The 18,374-nt window shown below is 43.4% G+C and overlaps 1 protein-coding gene across 6 annotated transcripts in view; it reads right to left on the bottom strand.

Moving 5' to 3' along the window:
* SYNDIG1 (synapse differentiation inducing 1) overlaps window positions 1-18,374 on the bottom strand; it is a 158,448-nt gene that overhangs the window by 114,704 nt on the left and 25,370 nt on the right. Inside the window, exon 1 of one of the 6 annotated variants that reach the window (XM_080683903.1) lies at window positions 7,070-7,104. The exons of the other annotated variants lie outside the window; for them this stretch is intronic. The gene's annotated coding sequence lies outside the window, so the exon portion shown is untranslated. Of the gene's footprint in view, window positions 1-7,069; window positions 7,105-18,374 lie in introns of those variants that run through there. 6 annotated transcript variants of the gene reach the window in all.

The following is an 18,374-nucleotide window of genomic DNA, read 5'->3' as shown; positions in this document are numbered from 1 at the left end:
GCCCCTCACAAATATCTGGCATCTTTTGAGATGCTGTCCCTTTGCTAAGTGTCTTGGAGGGAATCTGTATGTGAGCCCTTTAAGAGGTTTCCTATAGCCCCAGATGGAATCCCTTTGAGCTGAGTGGGGCGGGGGTCTCTGCAAGTGGCCAGGGTGAAGCAAGCAGTACAGATTCAGATTTGGAGCTCACCTGCAGGACGTGTGCTAAGACGGCTCAGCACAGGGACAATGATGTGATGTTACTTTCTTAAATGACTATGAAAACATTCTATTGTAGGATTTGTCATCTAGGCAATTGTTTTTTATTTCTTATTGACCTGATAGTGAAACCCTTTATTTAGTCTTTAGGCTCCTTGGTCTACCTCTATTTATTTTTTTTTCTTCACCTCTCATACTATTCCAGTTTGTGCCTGTGGGGAATGTGGGACTGGAAGCTTCAGCAATTTTTTTTTCTTCAAAATTGAGCTATATGTGGAATCTACTGAACAAAATAAGCTAACAAATAAAATAGATCCAGAGACATGGAAGCATGCAACAGACTGACAAATCATATCCTTTTTATCATTAAAAAATATTTTTATTGATTTCAGAGAGGAAGGAAGAGGGAGAGATAGAAACATCAATGATGAGAGAGAATAATTGATCAGCTGCCCCCTGCACACGCCCTACTTGGGATCAAGCCCACAACCTGGGCATGGGCCCTGACTGGGAATTGAACCAGGACCTCCTGGTTCATAGGACCATGCTCAACCACTGAGCCACACCTGCTGATATATATATATATATATATATATATATATATATATATATATATATATAATCTTATAATTATATATATATATATATATATAATTTTGAAGTAGTGTATTTATTTAGTTTTCAATTCCTAGTCTTGATTTTATACTTGTTTGCTCATTTTGTTTTTTTGTTTTACTTTACAATATAATCTTTAACTTCTAGATTTTTCTCTTAATTTTGTTGGTTCTATGTTTGGTTTCATAATTATTTTAAACATCTTTCATTTCGCCCACCTCTTTTTTTCATTGGGGCTTTTAAATTATTGAACATTTGAATATTATCCCCCTTAATTTAAATTTTCCACATATTCATTATTAATATTTTGTTCTAATCTCTTAACCTCCTTCCCTATTTTCTCATCTATGTTTTATCTCCTCCTCTTTTTAGGCAGTTTTCCTTTCCACTGGTTTTCACTGTGAAGCCACACTTGCACCTTGGAGAGATCCTGACCCTTCTCTGTAGTTATTCCTGAGTGACCCCTTTAGGCTCAGGCTCTCATGAGGGACCATTGCTGCTTGCTGACCTAACTTACCTGCTTAGATGTTCCTGGATTCACAGGAACAGTGTGCCTCCTGGCACGCCCCTCAGCCCTTCTTGGCATTGAACTCCTTGAATAGAATAATGAGTTCTGGTCAGTTTGTGTGGAGAAGGAGGAGACAGACTACTGGCAGGAAGCAGGTGCAGGCTGCTTCCCTCTTGGTTGGATGGTGGAGAAGACATGCCTGGCTGCAGACATCCTGTTCACACCTGCTTGCTGCTCACTTTGTTTTCCTAGGAGGGAAGTCCTCAGGAACCACAGAAGGAACTTGCAGCTTTGGCAATAGCTGCACTGTATGCTGAGTAAGGGCAATAAGGAGCTTCCTCATGGGCCCTGAAGCTCCCTTCCTTCTGGGCTCCTGTGCTCTCAGCCATCTGATGGTGGTAAGGTTTACATTCCTATTGGTGCAGAGGCATGAGCTTGGAACAGGGCTTCATACAAAGGAGGAGGCTAAGAGGTGAGCTCCAAGCAACATCTTCCAAGCAACTCTCACCAGTCCCAGGTAAAATGATACTATTATATGCCCCTTCTTCAGGAACCACATATATTGGCATAAAGACGAATCTGAAATTGTTTTGGCATTCTCGTGTTGCAGATGTTGATGGTCCTGTTGGATTACCCTTGGCACTCATCACTGCAGCATTTACCAATGGCATCCAACCATAACCAATCAAAGATGCTACCTTGGTCCACATGTTTGATGGACTGGGGACAAAGCAGCCATGGCCACCATAGACAAAAGGATAAAGCCACCAGCCCCTGGCCTGCAGATGTTGAAAGAACCTGAAGAGGCCCTCCTTTGCCTCCCATAACTCCCCAGCAGAACTGACCTTAGTCACCCCTGGGGTGACTCTTGATAATGAGCCATTTATTCACTTCCCTCCTTTCCCTGCTTTATTCCCCACTCTTCCCCCTGAATCACTTTCCAAGGAAGCCACATGTATGCAAGTCCTTGTCTTAGGCCCCAATCTCTCCTTTATTCTAATATCCCTCCTGATGGAATGAGAAAATGGGCTATAGGCTACTTCACCCACTGCCTAACTTCTCTCCTTGTATGGCTGACTCAAACCTGCCCCTCACATGGGACCTAGGGTCCACAAGGCACACTTCTCTGTCAGTTCTGGGAAGTGGTGTGGTATCTGGTGGACCATGCTGACTTGGCTTGGCAGATTGAGGAAGAGCCAATTCCTTGGAAGTCACTGCACAGAAGGCTTTAAACAAACCAGAGTGAAACCAACAGGCACTTTTATTTTAGGTGAAGACAATCCCTGGATTGTGCCCACAGTGGGCACAGTTCCTTTTCAGCAAGGAGGCCAGTCTGGGGCATCCAGATAAGGACCTTTTCTGGTGGGCATTAATGTTATGTGACTTCAAGAGACTTGAATTTTGGAAAGTGTAGTTTGAGATCTTATTTGCCCAGGTAACAAGGTGAAAAAAACACACACAAAGGGACAATATATCAGAATACTGGCCACCCTTAGCTCTGGTAGCATCAAGGAGGACTATTATGTTCTCAATCTCCTCAGGGGGAGTTTCTTTCTTCAAAGCCTGGCTTGGTTTCCTGACAACTTGGATGTGTTTATCTTAATTGTATTCTCCTTTCTGGGTATGTTGCCAGTGGGACACATGTTTTAGATAAAGGTTTAACTTACCTTATTTCATGTGCTCTTGGTCTTAAAACTTGCTAAAGATAGGTATGCCCATATTGATACACCCTAGCTGTGTGCTTCCAACCACAGTTGAATTAACCCAAATAGAAAATTCTTCCCTGAAATCATTTATAAGTAGAATTTGGTGGTGCCTAATTGAAGCACTTGAGATAAACTGGGGCTGGGGCTTGATGGTGTAGGAGCTAAATCCTAATCCACGCCTCAGGGTCATCAATGAGACTATATCACAGGCCCTCTTTTATTAATGCCATCCTATGTCATATATTCTGAACCCCTTAAAATAAATCATTTTTCTTTACACATGTTGTTCTGTAGCAGGCCTCTGATTGGTTACCACTGGGCCACTAGATTCGGCAGAATAGGGAGAATGAGAAAACAGAGAAATACTCAAATGTTCAATGACATGTCATTATTTACAGACTTTTCAAAACTTGCTTTGCGTGTACCAGAGTAAGCATCTTTCCTCCTGCATTTGGATTTCTGATCTCTGGACTAAGCCCTAGCCTCACTGTGCTCTTGCGTCTAAGACCTGACCTTCTAAGGAAAATGCTGAGAAGATCTCCCAGTTAGCCTACACACCCTGAGCTAGTTAGTAAAACAAATTGTTACATGCCCTTCAGTATGGAGACCCTATGAATGAGTGGTGTCCACAATGTCCTGTGCACAATAGCTCTGCTTAGCTCCTATAGACTCAAGCCTATCTCTTCTTTCATGGAGTCAATCCATCTCATATTTGGTCTTCTTCTTTTCTTGCTGCCTTCTATTCCTCCCCACCCCCCAGCGTTATTGCCTTTTCCAAAGAAGCAAACTATGAAACAATAAAAATAGGTGGATGTCACCTGGAATCCTATTAAATTCAAATTTTATTATAAATATTGCAGCATTACTAAAAAACAAACCCCAAAAATATAAGAAGTCAATGTGGATGCCTGAAATCTACCCAAATTTAGCTGTGATGTTGAGAGAGAAGGGCAGGTTTGGCACATGAATATGCAGGAACCAATCTGGTCCCCTCCCTCAATTCCCCTAAAAGAACCCCTGGCTTAAATATCAATGAGCCAAAAAAGATACTTTTCATGCTTTACCTCACTTTTCATGACAACTCTCAGAAACATGTGCCCCCTTCTCCCTGAGATAATTTTCCCCTTGGCTTTCCCAACTGCATTTTTTTCCTACTCCCTCCCCAGATAGTTCCCCGTACTCTTCATCTTCCTCTGTCCAGCCTTTAAGTGTTGGGTTTAAATCCTTTTTTCACTCATAATCTCCCTGTAACCCCTGGTGCCAACTATCACCCACATGACAGTGATCAGCAGACCAACTGGAATCTCCACTTAGGACTTTTCAAAAGTACCAAGCTCGCCTGGCCAGCATGGCTCAGTGGTTGAGCGTCAACCTATGAGCCAAGAGGTCACGGTTCAATTCCGGGTCAGGGCATTTGCGCGGGTTGAGGGCTCAATCCCCAATGTGGGGCATGTAGGAGGCAGCTGATCAATGATGGTTTCTCATCATTGATGTTTCTATCTCTCTCTCTCCCTCTCCCTTCTGAAATCAATAAAAATATATTTTTCAAAAAGTACCAAGCTCAATGTGCATCACACCTGCTGGTTTATCACTCCACCCAATGAACAGTCTCACTACCTGTCCACTTGTCCACCAAGTTTCAAACCTGGGAGACTATTTTGCCATTACCTTCTCCTCACCATCAAAACTGAGTCTTTGACAAGTCCTGTCAATTCTTCCACCTGTCTCCCCTGTCACCCCAGTTGCAGCTATTATCATCTCTCTCACCCATGCCACTTCAACTATCTTCTAGCTCTTCCTGCACACCCTTTCTTGGTTAGTGCAATGGCCATAGGGGGTCTCTCAGGAATACAACTGATCTTGTAACACTCCTACATAATTACTTCAGTGACACTGACCCTGGGTACAGACAAGAGGTCTTGGTGCAGCTGATGAGACCCAGCATAAACCAACTTCTCAACTCTCACCCTTCCCCGACCCCCAACTTCTGTGCTCCAGGCCCACTGGCCTTACTTCACTTCTTTGAAGTAAAAGCTCGTGTTCATGAACTACAGAGTTCAAGTTTAAATGTTGATCTACTCTGAAGAAAGCTGAAAACTAATAACTTGCATGCTACACAGCAGGAAAAATAAACCTGATCACTCAACCCCTCAAATAGCCTTATAGCCATAGATGGAGATCTAGAGCCAAAGTTAGGACTGGTCAGCCCACAAGTGACCTGAGAGGGACCAAGTCTAGCTTGCAAAGGTTTTTTCTCTTTGTCTCAATCCTCACCTTTCCCTATTTTCTTTTAATGTGCTTCTTTAAACATTTTTGTTATTTATGTGATATATATATTGATATATATATATATCTTTATTTGGACTAGATATACTAAAATCAATGTTGTAGTGAAACAAGCACTCAGTGATCCACACACCAAAATTGTCTGTTCTTTGCTGGATCCCACAGATCTCCTTTCTAAGAATAGACCCAACGAAATAAAATTTATGCAATCCAGTCATTTAACAAAGATGCAATGAGCACCTGCCCTGTATCCGGCATCGTTCCCAGTGCTGGGGGTTCAGCGGGAAACCAGTCAAATGAAGCCTCTGTTTTTGCAATGCTTATGCTCTACCTGAAGATGAACTATAGATAGTGGATTTAATAAGTGTGCTGATGAGAGTATGGAAAAGCTAGAGCAGGGTAAGAGACTGGAGAGCTGAGTTGGGGGGAGGGAAGCATTCCCAGTGGAGTGTTTTCAGGGAATGCTGCTCATTGCAGTGCATATTGTTTAAATGAGAACTTTGCATCTCATCTCAGTGACAGAAATAGATGAGCTTCTCATGAGTCCCTGGACTATTTTTACCACTTGGACACTGTGAGTCATGTTGCTGATTGTATCTCCCTCTCTTCATTGCTGCTGATGAGCTTACAGCCAGTTCTGGACATCACCACATATATTTGAGGTGCTGACCTCTCTCCTGGTTTTATCTCACCAGCCTCACCTGAAGACCACAAAGCTCCTGACACCCTAACCATGAATTTGTGGCAAAGGACCATTCACATATCTGTGGTAAAGGCACCTTGAGACTTGGAAAACAAATGTGATATGCTTAATGCTATGACTTCTGAATGAGCATTGAACATAATTTTGTCAAAGTAAATATCCATTGAAGACATTAATTAGTCATAATTTGTAGTAGAATAAACATAAATGCAGGTAAAACTCTACTGAAGGTGCTTTCCATATATATCAGAAGCATCCATCTTAATTATTATAAAGCTGCTAGTACTCATCTTACTTCAACTTTGAATTTTATTACCTTTAATGGCAATGGGCAGCCCCACAGGCCTTCACACTTTCCTGACCTGAAGCCAAATGGCAATGCACTGTGGTGAATCTACATTTGATGTAAAAAAGCAAATGAGCATGTTCTTAAGACATTTTGGATGAGACATCCATGGAATAACAATCTTGCTGCTGGGGTCAAATGAGTGATTATTTCAGAGTCATATTTTTTCCAATTAGACTCTAGAGGAGAAGATTCATTTGTGAGGATCTGGTATTGTCTCCCCTAAGATTTACTCCTGTCTATGCTGGGATGTGATTCATCTTGAAGAGGCTTTGACACTCTGTGAATTAGGGCAGCAACATCAATGCACATGCAGAGCCACTTTGCATGTGACAATGCCTCTCAGTGAGACACAGTAGTCCCAGCTCTCTGCTGGTCCTTGGAAGAGTCCACTTAGAAAGTAGGAGAGAAGCGCCTAATGCAGAACAGTTCCACTATTTCAATTAGGCTATGATTCCTATGTCCATGGGGATGCCCAAGACTTCCCATTGGGAGGCCCTCAGACAAGAATTGAAGTGCAAATAGTTCATTAGAGAGGTGGTTCCAGAGCATTGGACAGGTAGTGGTGAGTAAGGGTGGTAGGGGCCAGAGAAAAGCCAAAAGTGTATGTGCTAATAAGCCAGTATATACTACAGGCACAGCTGGGGCTCTTTCTTGCCTCAGAAGTCTGGGAGACCATGTAGAGAACACAGTCAGAATTGTCTTACCCGAGGGTGAGGGAACCAGGGCACTTGTACACAAACTCCCTCTGCATCACTGGTCCACGGCTGCCACAGGAGCATTCACTCTCTGGCCCTTGCAACTTGCCTTGGTGTGGGCTGAGTGCTCTTCCACTGTTGGAAAAGAGGCCCCAGGTAGAAAAATCTCAAGTGTTAAGAGTAAGAAGCTTTGGACTTGCAGAGGTGAGTGTACAGAAGGTACAGCTGGCCTACCCGGTGTGGCTCAGTGGTTGAGTATCAACCTATGAACCAGGAGGTCAGGGTTCAATTCCCAGTCAGGGCACATGCCCGGGTTGTGGGCTTTATCCCAAGTAGGGGGTGTGCAGGAGGCAGTCCATCAATGATTGTCTCTCATTGATCTCTCTCTCTCTCTCTCTCTCTCTCTCTCTCTCTCTCTTTCTCTCCCTTCCTCTCTGAAATCAATGTTTAAGAAAAAAAATAAAAGAAGAAGAAGGTACACCTGAACATAAAACTCTTGGATGAGAAACCACAAGTGGAATACTTTTTGAACTCCATAAGGTACAGCCTATAGTGTGATGGATGGATAGTATCAGAGGCGATATGGACCAAGTACCCCACAATTCAGTATGCCACAACCATCCTGTGAGGAGGGCACTGTTATTACCACTACCATATTCAGGAGAGGGGACTGAGGTACAGAGAGCTAAAGCCAGTTGCTAATGGTCAGATAGCTACTAAGTGGCTTAACTAGAATTGGATCCCAATCAGTCTGGCCTCAGAGCTCCTGCCCCCAACTCTGCTTCATATAGTTTCCTATCAGAAGTGTAGTTGGCCATGCAAATAGACCCAGCTTAATATAAGGCCTGCAATAAACATGAACGCTGATAAAGAGGACCCAGAAAATGGGTGGGGAATGCCCTCATTAGCTGCTGCCCCTCAGCAGCATCACATGTACTATCTTAGTCATTACCCAGGGCTAGTGTGCTGTGAGTGATGCAAAGTCAGCTCAAGCTGCCATCAAAAAACCACAGCTTACACAACAGACCTCTATTTCCTCACAGCTCTGGAAGCTAGGAAGTCTAAAATCAGGGTGCCGGCTGATTTGGCTTCTGGTGAGAGTCTTCTTCCTACTGTGCAGATGACCACCTCTCTGTGTCCTCACATGGCCTTTTCTGGGCAAGAGATCCCTCTTTTTATAAGACCACTAATCTCATTGTGGGAGCCCCACCCTTATGATTGCATTTAACCCTAATTAACTCCTAAAGCCTCCATTTCCAAATACCATCACAATGGAGGCCAGGGCTTTGATATGAATTGGGAGGGAGTGGGGGAAGGAGGGACAACAAACATTCAGCCCATAGCCCAAAACAATAATAATGTTCAAGAGTTTTTATTATATGTAGAAGGACAGTATTCAAAGGAAAGCACATACATACTACTATATAAAATATAAAATAAAATTTATAATATACTTAAATATATGAAATATGCAAATATACTATCTATCTAGGCCAGTGGTCGGCAAACTCCTTAATCAACAGAGCCAAATATCAACAGTACAACGATTGAAATTTCTTTTGAGAGCCACATTTTTTAGACTTAAACTGCTTCTAACATCACATCTTTAAAATAGACTCATCCAGGCCATGGTATTTTGTGGAAGAGCCACACTCAAAGGGCCAAAGAGCTGCATGTGGCTCACGAACCGCAGTTTGCCGACCACGGATCTAGGCAGTTAGATTAAATAGATGTATTTCTTTTCCTAAAGTCTTCAAATTACTTCAGATGCCTACTAGCTTGAGAAATCTTTTATTTTTTCATTTTAAAAAATGTTTATAATGTAAAGTTGGTAAGCTGATTCCAGTTAAAATGTGTCTCCCTCAGGACACCCCTGGGGTCCCTAGTACTGTCAGCCTCAGCCTATGATGACAATCTATTTTGATTTATGGGAAAAGGATCTCCCATAGCACAGGCTGCCAAGCAGAAATCACACATTCTATCTTGTGCTCTTCCCAGGGCAGAGCTGATGTTCAAATAGACAGGGCTGATATGAGCAACATTTTAAAAGCTGTGCTTTTACTAAGAACATTGTGGAGCCAGACATGGAGGTCCTGTCTAATGCACCTCAATCAGCACTCTGAATTTTATGTTCCATGAATACTGGGGGTGGTGCACAGCATTTGAATTAAGGCAGAGGCAAAAAAGAAGAAAAGCCACGACTTTTGTTTGCCTACTAGAAACATCAGATTCTCTTAAGTAGCTTAACATTCTGTAGAAACTCATGGAAAAGAGATTAAAAACAGAACTGGGTAGAAAGAAAGGGGCTCAATACTTTCTTGTATAAGAACATAAAGGGTGGGAGAGAAACCAAGATGGCGGCATAGGTAAACACCTAAACTGCTGGCTCGCACAACAATTTCAAAACTACAAAAGACAAAATGGACATCATCCGGAACCACAGAAGGCTGGCTGAGTGGAAATTCTACAACTAGAAGGAAAGAGAAAAGCACACTGAGATTCAGAGGAGCTGCAGAAGGCAGAGGTACCGAAGTGCCCACTGAGTACACGGCTGGCTTTCTCAACCAGGAGGGAGACAAAAGCTCCCAACGGCTCTGAACTCCAGTTTCGGGCGAGACTCTGGGGACCCAGACTCATTCTGGGAGAAACTGAACTGTCTGGCAGTGGGCGAAACTCGAGGGCGGCTTTCTCTCAGAGGTGCTTGCAGAGATTACCGCGGGACACTGAGACCCAGGGGCCTCTTACGGCAGGGCTGATGGGAAGCCATTGCTGTCTGCTCCATCCTGAGACTCCGCCCCACCCAAGCTGAGCACAGAGGCTTTTGCAAGTCTTATCTCATAAGGGTGTCTCCAGCACAGAAGTTCTCCCAGCGTAGACACAGCTGATCCTCACAGCCAATTGGTCTGGAGGTCAATTCCTCCCAGTGATACCAACAACAATCAAGGCTTAACTACAACAAGACTGTGCACACAGTCCACAAAGGGGTGCACCAAGAGTGTCCACCTCAGGTAACTGGGGAGGCTGAGCCACTGGGCCCTATAGGACACCTAGCACACAAAGCCACTCTGTCAACTCAGGGAAGCAGCCAAAATGTGGAGACAAAGAAACAGGTCACAAATGAAATAAATAGAGGAAAGCAAACGACTGGATATAGAGTTCAAAACCAGGGTTATAAGGTTTTTCAAGAATTTTCTAGGAAAGGCCGATAAATTTAGTGAGACCCTCGAGGATATGAAAAAGGACCAACTAAAAAGTAAGCATACACTGACTGAAATAAAAAATAATATACAGAGATCCAACCACAGACTAGATGATCGTAAGAATCAAGTCAAAGATTTGACATACAGAGAAGTAAAAAACACCCAACCAGAAAAGCAAAAAGAAAAAAGAATTCAAAAATTTGAAGATAGTGTAAGGAGCCTCTGGGAAAACTTCAAGCGTACCAACATCCGAATTATGGGGGTGCCAGAAGAAGAGAGAGAGCAAGATACTGAAAACCTATTTGAAGAAATAATGACCAAAAACTTCCCCCACCTGGTGAAAGAAATAGACTTACAAGTCCAGGAAGCTCACAGAACCCCAAACAAAAGGAATCCAAAGAGGACCACACCAAGACACATCATAATTAAAATGCCAAGAGCAAAAGACAAAGAGAGAATATTAAAAGCAGCAAGAGAAAAACAGTTAGTTACCTACAATGGAGCACCCATATGATTGTCAGCTGATTTCTCAACAGAAACTATGCAGGCCAGACATGAGTGGCAAGAAATATTCAAAGTGATGAATATCAAGAACCTACAACCAAGATTACTCTACCCAACAAAGCTATCATTCAGAATGAAAGGTCAGATAAAGAGCTTCACAGATAAGAAAAAGCTAAAGGAGTTCATCACCACCAAACCAGGATTATATGAAATGCTGAAAGGTATTCTTTAAGAAGAAGAAGAAGAAGAAGAAGGTAAAGATAAAAATTATGAACAACAAATACATATCTATCAACAAGTGAATCTAAAAATCAAGTGAATAAAAAATCTGATGGAACAGAATAAACTGGTGAATATAACAGAATCAGGGGCATAGAAAGGGAGTGGACTGACAATTCTCGGGGGGGAAAGGGGTGTGGTGAGTGTGGGAAGAGACTGGACAAAAATCGTACACCTATGGATGAGGACAGTGGGGGGGTGGGTAAGGGCAGAGGGTGGGGTGGGAACTGGGTGGAAGGGAGCCGTGGGGTGGGGAAAGAGGAACAATTGTAATAATCTGAACAATAAAGATTTATTAAAAGAAAGAAAGAAAGAAAGAAAGAAAGAAAGAAAGAAAGAAAGAAAGGAAGGAAGGAAGGAAGGAAGGAAGGAAGGAAGGAAGGAAGGAAGGAAGGAAGGAAGGAAGGAAGGAAGAAAGAGAGGAAGAACATAAAGGGTGTTTCTATTTTTTCTGTCATTTTCTTCCAATTGTATTGACTCCAACTGTATTAACATCTTCCAATTATATTTATTCATTCTCAAAGAAGCATTGCAGTCACCATTTGGCATCTTTTAAAATGTCATTAGTATGATACAAATAAGCAAACCAAAATGTTACTTAGAGGACCAGGTGCCAGCACGGCCCCAGTGCCCTCGTCTGCACAGGTTACACCTGATCCTGAGTCTGGGGGCAAACCTCTGGCTGGTGAAGTGATGACTTCTTGGGCATTTTTTTTTTTTTTTACCTTTACTGACACCTTCTGGCCATTTGAGTTCCCACCTGGCCTCAGGAGAGGTGTGGGAATGCAGTGAGAGTGATTGTGACACTTCTAGATGCAGCTATTCGTATCCGAAGCATGCTTTGCACAGAATCATTAGGGTCAATGGCACACTTTACAAGGCATTATTATCTCTGCTCCCTTTGCCCATAATCAGGGATCAGCTTTATTTATTTATCCCAACCATTCATAAAGATTTTCTTTTTCTTTTTAAAATATATTTTATTAATTTTTTACAGAGAGGAAGGGAGAAGGATAGAGAGTTAGAAACATTGATGAGAGAGAAACATCGAGCAGCTGCCTCCTGCACACCTCCTACTGGGGATATGCCTGCAACCAAGGTACATGCCCTTGACTGGAATCAAACCTGGGACCTCTCAGTCTGCAGGCCGACGCTCTATCCACTGAGCCAAACCAGTCAGGGCGAGATTTTCATCTTGTTCTACAGGATTTTTAAGTGACAGAGTGGCCACTTCCTGCTTATCCAGAATGCTTCCTTTCCTTGCTCTGTCCCAACCAGCAACCTCTGCCTGCACACGGCATGAGGGGGCATTGTTTGGCCATTAAAGCTCTTGGCAAAACTGGTAAATCTGGGCTGGTACTGACCCACCCTTTACACGTTATTTCTAGTCATTAACATCATGAAGTGTCAGAAATGTTTATGCCATGGCAGGTCAGCGTTGCAGTTTCACTGTATGCTCGTGGGTAAACAGCATAATGGCCATATACTGCAGCCTTGCCTGGTACTGCAGCCTTGCCTGGTGCCGCAGAGTGCGCTGGTGAATGTGAAACCATGCCCTTCACTGCCGCCTGCAATGAGCTGTGTGCCACTAAGTGTGGGAACGAGAGAACATGAAACAGTCTCGGTCTCCTCACCAGTCATGCCTGTGATCAGAAAGGACTTCTCTCTCCTCACGAGGATGACATCCATGCCCATCAGGCTGCTCCTTCCAGGTCTAGGCTGTGATGTCAGCATGTGGGGAAGCCACCTGGGAGTGAGGGCTGTGAGGGTTTGGGGTGTGTCAGTGCATCGGGCTGATGACAAACTGTATGAAAGTGTGAATTGTTTCCAGTGTAAAATCATAGATTTTGACAGTCCAGGTTGGGAAAGCCGTCACTGTTAGTATTTAGCCATCCTTTCCATCAAGCTTGAGCAGAAGTGAACTCATGTGTCACATACAAAATCAGAATAGAGTGTGATCTTCAAATGCTCGCAGGAGTCGTTAGCTAAACTCAACTTTTCAGCTCCTGTTGCTGATACTCTTCACCAGCTAACGATTCTTCTTTTTAACAGCAATAGTCTCCAGTATTGTTGTTTTTAAATATATTTTTTGTTAATTTCAGAGAGAAAGGGAGAGAGAGAGATAGAAACATCAATGATGAGAGGGAATCATTGATTGGCTGCCTCCTGCACGCCCCCTCCTGGGAATTGAGCCCGCAACCTGGGCATGTGCCCTTGACTGAAATCGAACCCAGGACCCTTCAATCCACAGGCTGATGCTCTATCCACTGAGCCAAACCGGCTAGGGCTCCAGTGTTGTTGTTTTTTAAAGCCCCTGTGTCTCTCTAACTTGGGGAGAAGACCCAACATTCCTGAGGTTCTGCTTTTACTAGTTCATCCAACTGAACCCTGGTGGGGCATTCATGCTCACCATCACCTCACCATGGTGTGTGTAGTGTGGCAAGTATAGGACAACGGTGCCTGTCCTTTCAGGATTGGTGGTCAGTCCCTCATTATCCTTCTGAAATCTTTTTTTTTAAACAGTCCCTATGCATGATAAAAAAGCATTGAACTCAAAGAAGGGAAATAAACTTGCTTGATTTAAAGGGGCTAGGCATCAATAACCCCAAATATTTCATTACATTCTTAAATATGGTAAAATATAATTAAATCTAATCTAATAAAAGGGTAATATGCAAATTAACCAGCACTCCACGACAAAGATGGTGGTGCCCATAGCAGCCGGGGCGGGACGCTGGCATCGTCGCCCTGACGACGATGCCAGCTTCCTGTGCCCCAGCCATGGAGGGAGGGAGGGCTGTGGACACAACCCAGGGCTGCCGGGCTGGGGGCGTGCCCTGGGCTGCTGCCGCGTGGTTCAGGGCACACCCCCAGCCCAGCGGACAGAAGCCCAGTGGACAGAACGCCCCACCCCAGCAGACACAACGCAGTGGGTCCTCTGCGCATGAGCTGCAGAGGAAACACCTTTTCTGACTGCTCATTGGCTAAGCTCCCTGTACACCACCACTCACAGTGTTCTTGGTAACTTGGGTAATAAGAATCCAAGAAGGTGATCTAGGGTTTTTCCACCACACTCCTGGAGGAAAAAACTAAGGTCTGCTGCTGGAGGGGCTAAGAAATGTCATATCCTACCATAGCCGGTTTGGCTCAGTGGATAGAGCCTTGGCCTGCCAACTGCAGGGTCCGGGTTTGATTCTGATCAAGGGCATGTACCTAGGTTGCAGGCTCCTCCCTGGCCAGGGTCCAGGTCAGGGCTCATGCAGGAGGCAACCAATCAAAGTGTCCCTCTCACATTGATGGTTCTCTCTGTCTTTCCCTCTCTCTCCCAAGCTCTCTAAAAAATCAATGGAAACATATCCTCAGGTGAGGATAAAAAAAATAAAAAGAAAGAAAGAAATGTCATATCCTATGAAAGACACATCTTAAAAATGCCCAAAGAAAGTTGTCATTTTTTTGTGGTGAGGGGACTGGAGTCCGTGTTGATAAAAACACCTTGGCGGCTGCGGCAGTGGCAGCAGCAGCAGGGTGATGGGGCTGGCACCTTTCCCTGATCAGCCTGGTCACCTCCCGCAGAGGAGCGGGCCTAAGCCATCAGTAGGACATCCCCTGAGGGCTCCCAGTCGGTGAGAGGGGGCAGGCTGGGCTGAGGGACACCCTCCCCCGAACCCAGTGCATGAATTTCATGCGCCGGGCCTCTAACAGAGTTTCTGATAAAATCCCTTGCTTCTAAGATAATAAAGCTAGCAATGAGATATTAAATGAAAATTGTATGACTGCTACTTTGAAGATATAAAATTCTAAAAACTGAAAGGGACTTTTTGGTGTGTGAGAGGGAGAAGTTGAGAATTAGAAATAGATAAAAAATGTTATCACTGAAGAATATGAGTGAAAAAATGTTTTAAAATATCTAAAGTACAAAAGTAGACAGAGCTTTTTTCCCCCAACTCTAATACTGAGAGAGAAACATCGACCAGCTGCCTCCTGCACACCATATGAGGACAAGATATTATATGTGGAAAATAATAGATTTTACTGCAGAGTTAGTAAAGGAAGGAATAACACTAATATTTACTTTCACTCTCCTGTGTATTGTCACATATATTTCCCTGGGTAATAATCTTCCAACCCAAGCAGGAATAAATTATGATACCCACCATATAGATGAGGAAACACATGTTCAGGGAAGCCAGTATCTTGCCCAGGGTTTACAACCTGGTTAGTAACAGAATCAGAATTTACACCCACATTTGTTGGATGCTCACACTCATCCCAGTATATAAAATGCCAACTTTTAGAATCAAGAAAAATAATATACTTAGGAATGTATTTAACAGAAGTTGTGTAAGACTTGTACACCAAAAAGCATAAGACACCATTGAAAAAAATTATAGAATTAAACAAATGGAAAGGCACTCCATGCTTATGAACTGGAAAACTTAATGAAGTTAAGATGGGAATACTTCTCAAATTGATCTACAGACTCAATGCAATCCCTAGCAACATTCCAGTCAGCTTTTGGCAGAAATTAGTAAGCTTAACCTAAAATTCACATAGAAATGCAAGAGACAGGTTTTCTCTCTTGTTCTTGCAACATGCAGTCAATCTAACAGTTTTGAATATAAAAATAGAAGCAATCCCCGTTTATCAGGCAGTTGCTGTTACCCTAGGGGTTAAGCATGCTAACCAATATGATCTTGTTAGAATCCCCCATAACCTTAGTATTCTATTATTCTCATTTTTTGTATGAAGAAAGTGAGGTCCAAGTCCTAGAATCTGATCCTAATTCTGTTCAAATAAACCCTCAATGGCATCGTTACAAAGGATGTCTCTACCATGCTTTTTCCAACCATGACCAATATTGTCTAAGATTTGGATTGTCAGTTTGATGTGTCTCAGAGAAAAGCAGAATATCCAAGTTGCCCTCCTCATCCCCACCTCCAACCCCCACGCAACATTCCTGGCCTGAATGCCAATATCCTACAGAGAATCAGTCAGCTTGGGAACGTGGGGAATGAAAAGACATCAGCTCACATTATAAATCAGGATTATGCCTAAACTACAAGCAGGGTTAGGGAACCAGTGTGGCAATAAAGGATGAGAGTTTTGTGCCCCTCCTAAAAGGGCAGTGATGGGTAGGGGATCTTCTAAAGATGGTCAAGTGGCTGACCTTCAGCAAGCCAAGGAGAGCATGGAGGGTTGGTCTGAAATTAGTTTACTGAGTAGTAAGGATAAATCTATTGTCTAAAACCTACAAGGAACTCATCCTACCTCTCCATGTTGTAAAAGTCCAGATCACAAAATTTAACTGGCAAATCCCATCCTAGTAGAGGAGCAAGTATACCTATGTTCTTTGCCCCAGGATATATTCTGGTCTTAGATTAAAGAGTACATAAAGTGGTAAGCATAATAAATACACTGTTAATGACCGCAATTGTAATAGATGCATTAGTGAGTATTCTTATAACCAGAAACTTTTATTAAGAATGAGTTTTACATAACAAATGAGAACTGGCATCTCTAGGACCTTGAACTAAACAGTGCAATTCAAGCTGAACCTATACATAGTAACTTAGAGAGCTGGGCAGGACCTCCATGAGGTGACCTCACACTGACAGTGGGATAGAGGGCATCTGTAGGTTGGTCGCCATGATGGAAGGAGAGGACATCATGAAAACCAGAACTCCATGGTACCTGCCACATCCAAGTTCCTGACAGCCAGCACAACAGGGGCTTCTCTGGGCAGTCACTTAAGCCGTCCTCATGGCCAAGAAGCAGGGGTGACCAGATTGGTTCCTTAGGGTCCCAAATCCAACTCTGAGGGTAGTACTGTCAGCCGCTTTCTTGGCCACCCCTCTCTTGCCCCCTGCAACCTCTCTGAGTTGGGCCTTCCTTTTTCCAACCTGTGAGGCTCAACCTCAAGGACACCTTCAATATGAATCACTCACTAGCCCACTGTCTCTTCACTCTCCACCATTATGTCACTGTTTTGTGGTCATGTGATTAGACTTTTTCTTAACTGGTTTAGTCATAAGTGTTCACCTTGCCTAAGCTGGCAGAGACCCTGGCTTTTGTTTTAGGACTCCCCCAGACTTAGCATGTCACCAGGACTGAGGGTGAGCTCAAGGGCCCTTATTGGTAGAGGCACCCCAAAAATCAGAGCTATCAAAGTAGCCCTGTACATGAGACTTTTATAAAAGATGGTTTGAAAATCTCCAGGAGCTTATTTTAATATGAGAGGTTATTGCTTGCAAAGATATTTGATATTGGGGGGAAACCCAGTTACAATAAATCCAGTTAAACCAGGAACCAAACTTCACATGTGGGCTTGATGCTCATAGTAGAAACCCAAAACGACAAAAGTGAATTCATTTACTCTTTAACAAGATTTTGATTACAACTGCATACATGTATTAATTATCAGAGAAAAGAATGATTGAGTGTTGTTTAGGTTTGCTGGTGTTAATTTTTCCAATGGAATTGATTTTGACAGCACCTGTTAGATTTTTGCATAAGGATTCATGGCTTCCCTAACATTTGTGAGGACACCTCAATACTGAATAGTCTTGTATTACAAACCTCCTTACTTGTCCAAAGCATCATAGATTTTCTCTTCCATTATAAAGGCGTTAGTATGTCAGAACTCTTATAATCTGTTTAGATCCCACATGAAACCATTCCCCAGCATCACCTGCATCAACACCTTAAATTCCTGCCACTGTGCAAGATGTGCAGTTTCTCTTTGCCTGGAGGATCTAGCTGGCAGCAGGAAGTTTCTGCTGGGTGCCAGGAAGAAGTTCTGACACATAAAGGGAAGGGCTGCTTGAGGGGACTTATAGGTGGAGAGCTAACTGGCCAGTGAGTCCTTCCCCATGCAGCAATGTGGCCCTGGAGGATCTTCATTCTCCAGGAAAGAGAAGAGGTCCAATATTTAGTAATCCTACCTGGCACACACTACCTGTTTTTATACTCTTTCCAGCTCAGTGGTGTGGAATGGAAGATTGTGCAAAACCTCACTCAACCCATTCTCTGCAGAAAATGCAAGGCATTCATGTCCTTTATCCTGCAAGGGTGTGGCTGTTAAACATTGTTTCTTCTTTGGAAGTTGGAGGTTTACCAAAGTCTCCCAAGCAGGAATATGGTAGTCAGCAGCAAATCTCTCAGACCAGACAACAGAACGGTGTTGTGCACACCCTATTCCTCCCTCCCCTGCCTGGCCCAGCTCTCTCTCTGTCTAGCGAATGCCCATCTCTGATCTCGCATTCAAAGCAGAGCTATGGGGGTTGCTGCCTCTGTTCAGTGTTCGCAAAGCACTAACCCCAAGAGGAAACTGT

The sequence above is a fragment of the Plecotus auritus genome, assembly GCF_963455305.1.
Source record: "Plecotus auritus genome assembly, chromosome: 8".
Classification (NCBI taxonomy): Eukaryota; Metazoa; Chordata; class Mammalia; order Chiroptera; family Vespertilionidae; genus Plecotus; species Plecotus auritus.
Note: the sequence above shows the minus strand (reverse complement) of the source record. Positions and strands in the feature narration are given on the sequence as shown.